Below are 9279 nucleotides of genomic sequence, written 5' to 3'. Positions count from 1 at the left end.
TATAGACCAATTTCACTAATAAACCAAGATGCAAAAATTTTTTCAGGCATTTTGGCTAAAAGGTTAAATAAATGTATAGCTAAATATGTAGGGGAAGATCAATGTGGTTTTATAGCAGGTAGACAGATGCACACATTAATAGGTAGAGTTTTGAGTGTAATACAGGGGATAAAAAAATCAAGGATTAAGGCGGGTATTTTAGCGTTAGATATATTTAAGGCTTTTGATTGTGTGAGCTGGCAAACTTTAAAGTTGGTTATAAATAAAATGGGATTTGGTACTAAATTTAGAACAATAATAGAACAGTTATACTCTAAAAGCACAGCTGTAGTGGTAGTAAATGATGGAATAACGGACAAGATACGACTAGCTAGAGGGACAAGACAAGGATGCCCACTCTCGCCAGTCCTGTTTGTATTGGTGATGGAATTGTTGGCAAATGCAATAAGAGAGGATGAAGAGATAGAGGGGATAGGTAATAGTAATAAAATTAAACTGAACATGTTTGCAGATGATACATTGATGACTATCAGAGATCCTTTAGGTAAAATGGAAAGAATTAAACAGCAGTTGAATGATTTTGAGGAAGTTACGGGGTTAAGGATAAATTGGGCAAAATCGGATTTGATGTTATTCAACTATACTAAAAAGGAAGAAAGGGAGTGGGAAGGGAAGGCTTCAGTTTTGAAAAGCAAAGAGAAAATTAAATATTTGGGTGTTAAGATTACAAAAAATTTAGAAGATTTGGGAAGTGAGAATTTAAATGGATTGAAAAAAGAATTGGAGGAAGAGTTAAAGAGGTATAAGAAACTGAATCTTTCCTGGTTTGGAAGAATAGCTTTAATAAAGATGAAAATTTTACCTAAGATTAATTTTTTCTTTAGAATGTTACCGATAAGAATTTCAGTGATAGAATTAAAAAGATGGCAGAATCTTATAAATAATTACTGCAATGAAGGGAAGAGATCAAGGATTAATAAAAGTAAATGGTATTTAAGCCAAAAGAGAGGCGGACTGGGTCTCCCAAACCTTGAGTACTACTATCTAGCTAATAGGTTAAGACATGTTGTTGAAGCAATTATAGGGGTAGGGGATTTGAAATGGATGGAGGAAAATACGCTAGGGAATATTGAGTTGAAATTGCAAAATGTGTTTTTTAAGCAAAAAGGGAAGGGTAAATGGCTTAATGATTTAGATAACCAATTTCTGAAGTTCCATTGGGAACTTTGGGATAATTATAAAAAGGAATTGTTTTCAAGTAATTCCCCCTTAACACCGGTGATAATGTTAAAGAAATTTCCTGAAAATTTAAAGATGAGGTTAAGCAAAGTTTTAAAAGAAAGAAATAAAATGAAATTAGGAGAGTGGTTAAGGGGGATGAATACAAGAGAGAGGTTGGAAGAAGTTTTGAGAGATTTGGAATTAACGTGGTTAAATTATTTTCAATTAGAACAATGGACTAAAAATTGGATAAGAGAAAATGGAGAATGTAAAGAGAGGACGAAATTTGAGGAATTAATTGAACAAAAAGAAATAGATAAGGGACAAAACATAGGGATAAAGGGGTTAGTGAGTCAAATATATAATATATTAATTGAGAAAGGAGGGCTGGATAGTGCTGGGAAAATGGTTTGGGAGACTGATCTGAAGATACAAATAGGACAACAGAGGTGGGATGGACTATGGAGACAGAGAGTGTTGAGAAATATGTCAGTAAGAATAAAGGAGAATTATTATAAACTTGTATGGAGGTGGTACTTAACTCCGGTTAGATTAAATAAGATTAATAAACAGCTTTCAGCAGATTGTTGGAGGGGTTGTGGAGAAAAGGGAACGTATTTACATATGTGGTGGGATTGTATACATGTGCAAAAGTTATGGAAGATGGTGTTTTATGAGATTGAACAGATTGTGGGATTTAAAGTAGAAGTTACACCAAGGATTGCATTACTCTCACTGCATGATGATCCTAAATGTAATAAAGAAATGAAAGAATTGATAACGAACCTACTGACAGCTGCGAGGTTGATAGTAACTAGGAATTGGAAAATTACAGGAGATTATTGTATTGAAGAATGGTATAAAGAAGTGTGGGACATTGCTATAAATGATAAATTGACATGTAATATAAAAATGCAAAGAGGCATAGTAAAAACGAATGATTTTGAGAGTATATGGAAAAAGTTCCTGGAGTTTGTATTTTCTAAAGGAAGGGGGGTTCCACCAACAGATGAAACTATGAGTTTTTGGAAACAAGAATGAGATCCCGAGGTGGGGGGAGCACTGTTATGTTTATTATATTATGTTTAATAGGTTAATATTGAATATATGATAGTAAGGTATGATAATATCTTGTATTAAGTGATTTTGATTTGTGTTTGTTGTTTTAATAATAAAAATATTCAAAAAAAAAAAAAAAAAAAAAAAAGAAATAATATAAACACTTGATCTGTAGGTATGAGTATGAATATGAAAATGAGGGATGCCACTCCGAGTTAGAACACATACTGTGACCAGACTGAACAACTGGTAGCTTGACAAGTAGCTCTTTATAATTTTATATGGGTGTGTATCAGCACAATGAGTACTATGTGTACATGTAGCCCTTTGTGATGTCCTGGCTTTTCACAAGTAGGCACATTCAGACATCTTTTAGTCCATAACCTCTCTTACTCAAAGCAAGTTACTAACAAAGCCAGTAACAAAAGAAAGCAACAGTTAAGTCACTGTTAGAAAATCAAGCATATTCTCAGAATGTTGTTGATGTGTATACATACATGCACATATACATACTATATACCAGGGCCAGCCCTACCATAAGGCAGAATGGAACAGTGGTGGAGGCTGGGAGATAGAGAGTAGCAGTGAGGACAGCAGAGCTGTGTATACCACATAGCCTTTCCTGTGCCTGCTAGGTTGGCCTGCTGTCCTTAGGTGCAGTAGAGGATGTTGTCTCATTACCAGTGTTGAAATAAGATTTAAATGCCAGTCTGCTCAGGTTCTGTATGTAGAGGGATGCTGTTAGCATTTTATTCCTCACCTTGGACAGCAAAATGTTTGGGGCAGATCCTGCTATATAGGGATGAGTCATGAGCAACAGGTTTTCTGGCTGAATCAATGGTAGGGCAGCCCAAAAAAATTAAAAAAGGAAGTATGTGTATGTGTCAAGGGGGTGAGCTAATAAATTGTGAGCTGTGTTTGAAGGAAGAAGTAACTGAGAAATCTATGCCACAAAAAAGAAGCAAAAGAAGCTGTGGATATTAGTTTTTCCTCATTGCATTTTTCTCCTCTAGTTAGCCTTATGGCACTTGAAGCTGAACACGGTCAATTGTAATAAATTGCACACCAATGTAATGAAATATCATACACCTCCAACTAGGCACCAGCTGTAGATTTTGCACAAAATGAAGCCAGTGTTTTCCTGCTTCAGGCAGACTTTTTCTTTCATGACATCATCCCTCGAAATTAGTTTTCCTTACTCCACCCTAGAAAAAATAAAAACCTTTCATTCTATAGATATGTTTCTGCTTGTTAATATTCATTCTCTGGAAGTGCAGGACTGTTTGGGGATTCCAATAGCTAAATGTTGTGTTTGGGCCATTTTAAAAAAAATGCTGTCCTGCTGAGCAGCATTTGTACATTACACACACAAACGTGAGAGAAGTCTCAAATGTGCATCTAACCAGGTGCTTGGTCTTTTCTATTGTTCGGGGACTCTTGGTCCAAGAATTAATCTAAATGGAAAGGCATGCAGAAGCATTTTCAGCTTTTATCCAGATTGTCATGAAATCGGCTTTGGTCTGTCAGTGACAAAAGAAGCAAGAAAAGGAGAGTTCACACACCTCAAAATCCACTTTCACAAGTCACAGAGCACTTTAAATCACCATACTTTAGGTTTGGGTGGGTAAGTTCTGTCACCTACTCTCCTTCCCATGTGTATTCTTTATTGTGCACTACATATAAGCTAGCTACACTGTTGTGAATGAAACAGTGCTATTGTGAATGGGAAAAGGTGGCTACTTATTGTGAAAGCAACACTACTGTGAATGGGAAAAAGAAGGAATTGGGGGGGAGGGCAACCCCACCGCTTGACCCAGGTCTCAGCCAGGGTGCTGTCTACATGCAGGGAAAGCCCTGCGGTGGCTGTGGATTTGTGCCTCGTCGGTTAGACAATGCAGGCGCAGCTTCACGGCCACCACAGCGCTTTCCTGTGATGCTCTGATCTAAAAAAAAACCCAGGGATTAAACCCAGCTTTTTCAGAAGGAGTGATGTCAACATGGTGCTTCCACCATATAACGTCGCTCCATGGCCAGTCAAGGGTCAACCCTGGGGTGAAGCCTGGTGGAAGATGAATGGCAATAGGTTGCCTTCCACCAGGAAGAGGGCAGGGATGGCTCTGGGACCCAGATGGCTGCCCAGAAACCCCATGCTCCCTGTTCAGCATCGTGATTACCTAACACCACCCCAGGAGAGGGAAAGCACAGGGAGGAGGCGCCAACCCAGCACTGTGAAGACAGCCCCCAAGTCACAGAAATAGGCATGCCCAGAATTTAATGTGGGGGGATGTGGGATACTGCAGAGGAATTGCTCAGGATGCGCTTTTCCAGTGGGAAGTTGTGGGATTTCTGCAGATCGGCCACAGATTGGCCATCTGTCATGAGCAACCCCAATGTGCTCTCCCACCATATTAAATTGCCCATGTAGATTCGACCCTAGTGTTCTGTCAGGAGCTGCTGGGGCTCAAACCAGGAATCCAGATGCTGCTGCCTACTGGGATAAAATACAATATTTTGTATTGAGCTACTGGGACTATAAAGGTGAGTATTCCATTGGCAGTGTTCCTATGCTCTGTCAAGCTTCTGAGTAGCCATCGGCTCTCACTGACCTAGGAGGTCTATAACAAACTCCAGGTCAGGGCTGGGGTGGATCCTGTGACTGGATCCTGGCTTGTATCCTTGGGCTCCAGCTCCTAGCTGTTACTTCATCCATAGCTGCCCACAACCCAGCACTGTCACATTCAATGTGTAACAGCAGAAATATGCCTTCACATGCAATGCTGGGCTCCTGTTTCTCAAGTAATTTCTGTACATAAAGGGGAAACATTCTTCCACAGACAAAATTCAGGACTGCACACAGGAACATATTGGGACTAGAAAGAACACTTAGTACAGAAAGAGGCAACCTTTGGGGACTGAGGGCACATTTGGCAATTGGAGAAGCTATCCTGGGCACCACCACAAAATGGCTGCCATAGGAGATGTGGTAAAGGACAAGTAACCTGCCCAAAAGACTGAGTACAAGACAGAGGTGGGGCCTGAGTCCCAACATACTGAACAACTCCTTTGAACCCACAGTTTTCAGCACCAACAGAAACCTATTTCACAACAATCCCAGCTGCTTTCGGACAGATAGGGCACCTTAGTGGATGCCAAGAAAGGTGTCCAGGGACAGCATGTTGCCTACTCCTGCCCTAGTGTATCTTTTTATATTTCTGTTCGTATAATGAGATTACCACACACTCTTTTCACTTTACTTACCAATGAAACTTGGCATATCCAGTAGAATTTTAGGATACTTTTAGTATGCTTTTAGTATGCTTTTAGGATGTTTTTTTTAACAATGTATACTATGTTTTTAATTAGTATTTTATGTATTTTATGCTTGCTGTTGTTCCCCACCTCGATCCAATCAGAGAGGCGGGTAAGAAATATCATCATCATCATCATTAAAAAAAAAAATTACCCAAACTAGTCAAACTGTACTCACAGGCAAGTAATCACAAGTGGTAGGCTTAGCTGCAGATGCATCAAAAGACATATTATTCAGGCAGTTTTAGGGTGAACAGATGACCCGGAAAACCCTGGAGACCTTTGATGAGCATCACAATGCAGATGGGATGGGATGTGTATCCAAGAGAGCATTTGGAATGGGAACACACACAGGAAAAGGCTAATGATGCACATAGTTGTCTCTTGTTAGGTTTCTACTTCCCAGTGGATGGGAAGCTTTCAATGGTGTTTGCTTCTGCAGCATCTTTCTGGGAGTCATGAAAAAGATGTGGGAGGAATTTCTTGGTAAAAATTAAACAAAAACAATTAAAGCTTTAAAAATGTAGAGCAGGTTTATTTTAAAGTGTGTCAGTAGAATCAGTCTCTAGTTATTTTTAACAACCTCTGAAAGCTTATCAGGCAGATACAGTTAATCCGTTAAAGGATTTTCAGGTATCCAAGTGACCATAGGGGAATAGAAGCTTGCAGTTACTGGAAGGAAGTCTTTCTTCATGCAGTTTAAAATAAAAAAAATCTACATATAATTATAAATCCTTTAATAGCTTCTGACAATCAGACTCTGGGCATTAGGATAGGCTGAGATGTCATGGGTAAAAACTGAATACTAAGTCTTATTAAATAGATTTAGGGCACAATCCTTTGCATGTTTCGAAGAAAAAAGTTCTACAACTCCCGCATTCCCTAGTGAACAATGCTGTAGGGAGGCTGCAGGGAATTTTGGGATGCTTTTCTCCCTAAACATGCATAGGATTGTGCCCTTACTATTGTTAAACAGTATCTTTAACTGATAATATTGTCTGCTGTTCCGATACATCTTTTGAGAGTAAACTAAGGCCTTAGCTAGACCTAAGGTTTATCCCAGGGTCGTCCCTGCCTGCTCCCAGGACCCCCTGTGTGTCATTTACATGAACAGGGATGACCCCGGGATGATCCCAGAATAAACCTTAGGTCTAGCTAAGGCCTAAGATGCTGAATGAGTTCTTCCTAATGGGAGTGGGCATCTAGGAGCGGTGTGTCAACTTCCTGGGTCTGAACTTCTCTGAAGGACTCTACATCCAAAAGATGCCTTTGGAGGGCTGGGGCTGGAATACTCTTAAGAACAGATAGAATTTAGATGTGTCTTTTATTACTGCGAGATAAACATTAACACAATTATATCTGTTCTTAAGAGTATTCCAGCCCCAGCCCTCCAAAGGCATGTGACGTTAAATGTAAAACAAGTTTTACCAAATTAAAACATACAGAGACATAAATATTTCTGCAGGTAGGTGGTGGGGGAGTAACTCTGACCATATTGATAATGTTAATGAGATGCCAACCAAGTTGAGGAAACGTATGGAATATGGCCATAAAAAGTGCTATGTGTAGCTGAGTGAGTAGGTGGATATTTATCCTTATTTTCCTCCACTGCTTTGCTAGATTTGCCTCCTCTTTTCTTTTCTTTTCAGTATGTTCTCCTCCCCCAGTGGTCCTCTTTTAAGGACTCTGCTTCCTGTATCCCTTTCACTGGCCCCTTTCTATTGCCTAAGCCAAGAGTGGGGAACCTATGTCCTCATTTTTTTGGACTTCAAGTCCCATCAGCCCCAGTTAGGGTTGGTGGGAGTTGCAATTCAACAATATCTGGAGGGCCACAGAATTGCCACTCTTGGTAGTGCTGGTACTAACACTCAAAGCCCTAAATGGCTTGGGGCCGGGTTGTTTGAAGGAACACCTCCTCCCATATGTATCTGCCCGGACCTTAAGATCATCCTCAGGGGTCCCTCTCCATGAGCCCCTGCCAAAGGAAGGGGCTCATTTCTCGGCTGTGGCACCCCGGCTGTGGCACGAACTCCCCAGAGAGGTTCACCTGGCCCCTACACTGTATTCCTTCCGTTGCCAGCTGAAGACCTTTTGATTTTCTCTGTATTTTAACACCTAATTTAAATTTAATTTAATCTTGCTGTTTTAATTCCATACTTTAATCTATATCAACTTCTGCTGTGTGGTTTTATCCTGGTTGTGCTTTTTATATTGTATTTTGTATTTGTGCTTTTAGACTGTTGGTTGTTTTATTATACTTTTCATGGTTTTAATTTTTGTGAACTGCCCAGAGAGCTTCGGCAATTGGGCGGTAAAAAAATGTAATAAATAATTGGTCGCCTTCCACCAGGAAGAGGGCGGGAGTGGCTCCGGGACCTGGACGGCCTCCCAGAAACTCTGTGCTCCCTCCTCAGTGTCAGAATTACCCAACCCAGGAGATGGAAAGTAAGGGGTTGAAGAGGGAGGCAGTGCCAACCCAGCACCATGAAGATAGCCCCCATGCTGCATGCACTCTACCACTGAGCTAGGGCCCTTTAATAGCCTTGAACCCTTGGTAGACCAGGTTCTCTTGGGCCCTGTTGGATTGTACTAATAAAGGATAAATAGATTTGAAAAACAAAGATGGCTTTGTTGACCCACCCTGCTGTCTCATGACAGAAAATCAAGCCACTGCAGAACTGAGTGAGTCCTGGGGCAATTCTTGTTCTCCTCACATCTCTGTTAAACGAAAGCCTTGAGAAATAGCACCCGAAGTATTTGAGTAAGAATTTACATATCATCACATTATTCTTCAGCAAAATGGGATGTGCTGTCCTGGTACAGCCATGCTCGGATGTCAAAGCTGAAGTCCAGGGCAGACAAATGATTACCCAGAGAGTGGAAAAACAGGGCCAACCAGGGCTGATGCTGGTCATTACGGAATCCTGTCTCCTTATTTTAAAAACTTTTTTGGTGTCAGAGGGTGCCTGGCCAGGCATGTACATGGTCACAGATGCTCATGTTATTTATTTACTTTTAAAATATGCTAGCATTTTCTACAATAAAATGGGGCTTATTTCCAAGTAAATGAGTCGTATTGTATTTTTACTACCTTTAAAAACTTGTTTTATGATTGTATTTTATGTTTTTTTATTGTATATTATGGTTGTATGATCTTTTTTGGTTATATTTATTGTTCACCATCCTGATATCTGTTCAATGAAGAGTGGTTTATAAATGTTGTTGTTGATGATGATGATAATAATAATAATAATACATAGTGGGACTTACTTTGAACAAACCTGCATAGGATTACTCTGTAAGGAAATGAGAAGAGCATAAACTCTGGGAAACCAAAGTCATATCTACAATATCACCTGAAGAAAAATAATTTGAAGAGCAAATTGCTAAAGATTGGCCCCAACCAAAGGACCAAGTTAATCATAACTAACTCAGGTTTTATCTGTATATCCCCACTTACCTCATCTGCTCAGTACCACTGGAATTCAAATTTCTTGGTTAAGCCAGAACGTGAAAAAGAGATGGAACTGGCATTTTTCTGTATCAAAAATGGTGTATGATATTTGAGATCCTTGTAGCTGGAGATTTAAGAGTTCAAACACATGGGAGCTTCAGCATGTTAAAAGCATGTACTCTCCTTTAGAGCTATGGCTCCAGTCATAATGGTGTAACCAAAGCAGTGGACAAGTA

The sequence above is a fragment of the Elgaria multicarinata genome, chromosome 1 (assembly GCF_023053635.1).
Source record: "Elgaria multicarinata webbii isolate HBS135686 ecotype San Diego chromosome 1, rElgMul1.1.pri, whole genome shotgun sequence".
Classification (NCBI taxonomy): domain Eukaryota; kingdom Metazoa; phylum Chordata; class Lepidosauria; order Squamata; family Anguidae; genus Elgaria; species Elgaria multicarinata.
Note: the sequence above shows the minus strand (reverse complement) of the source record.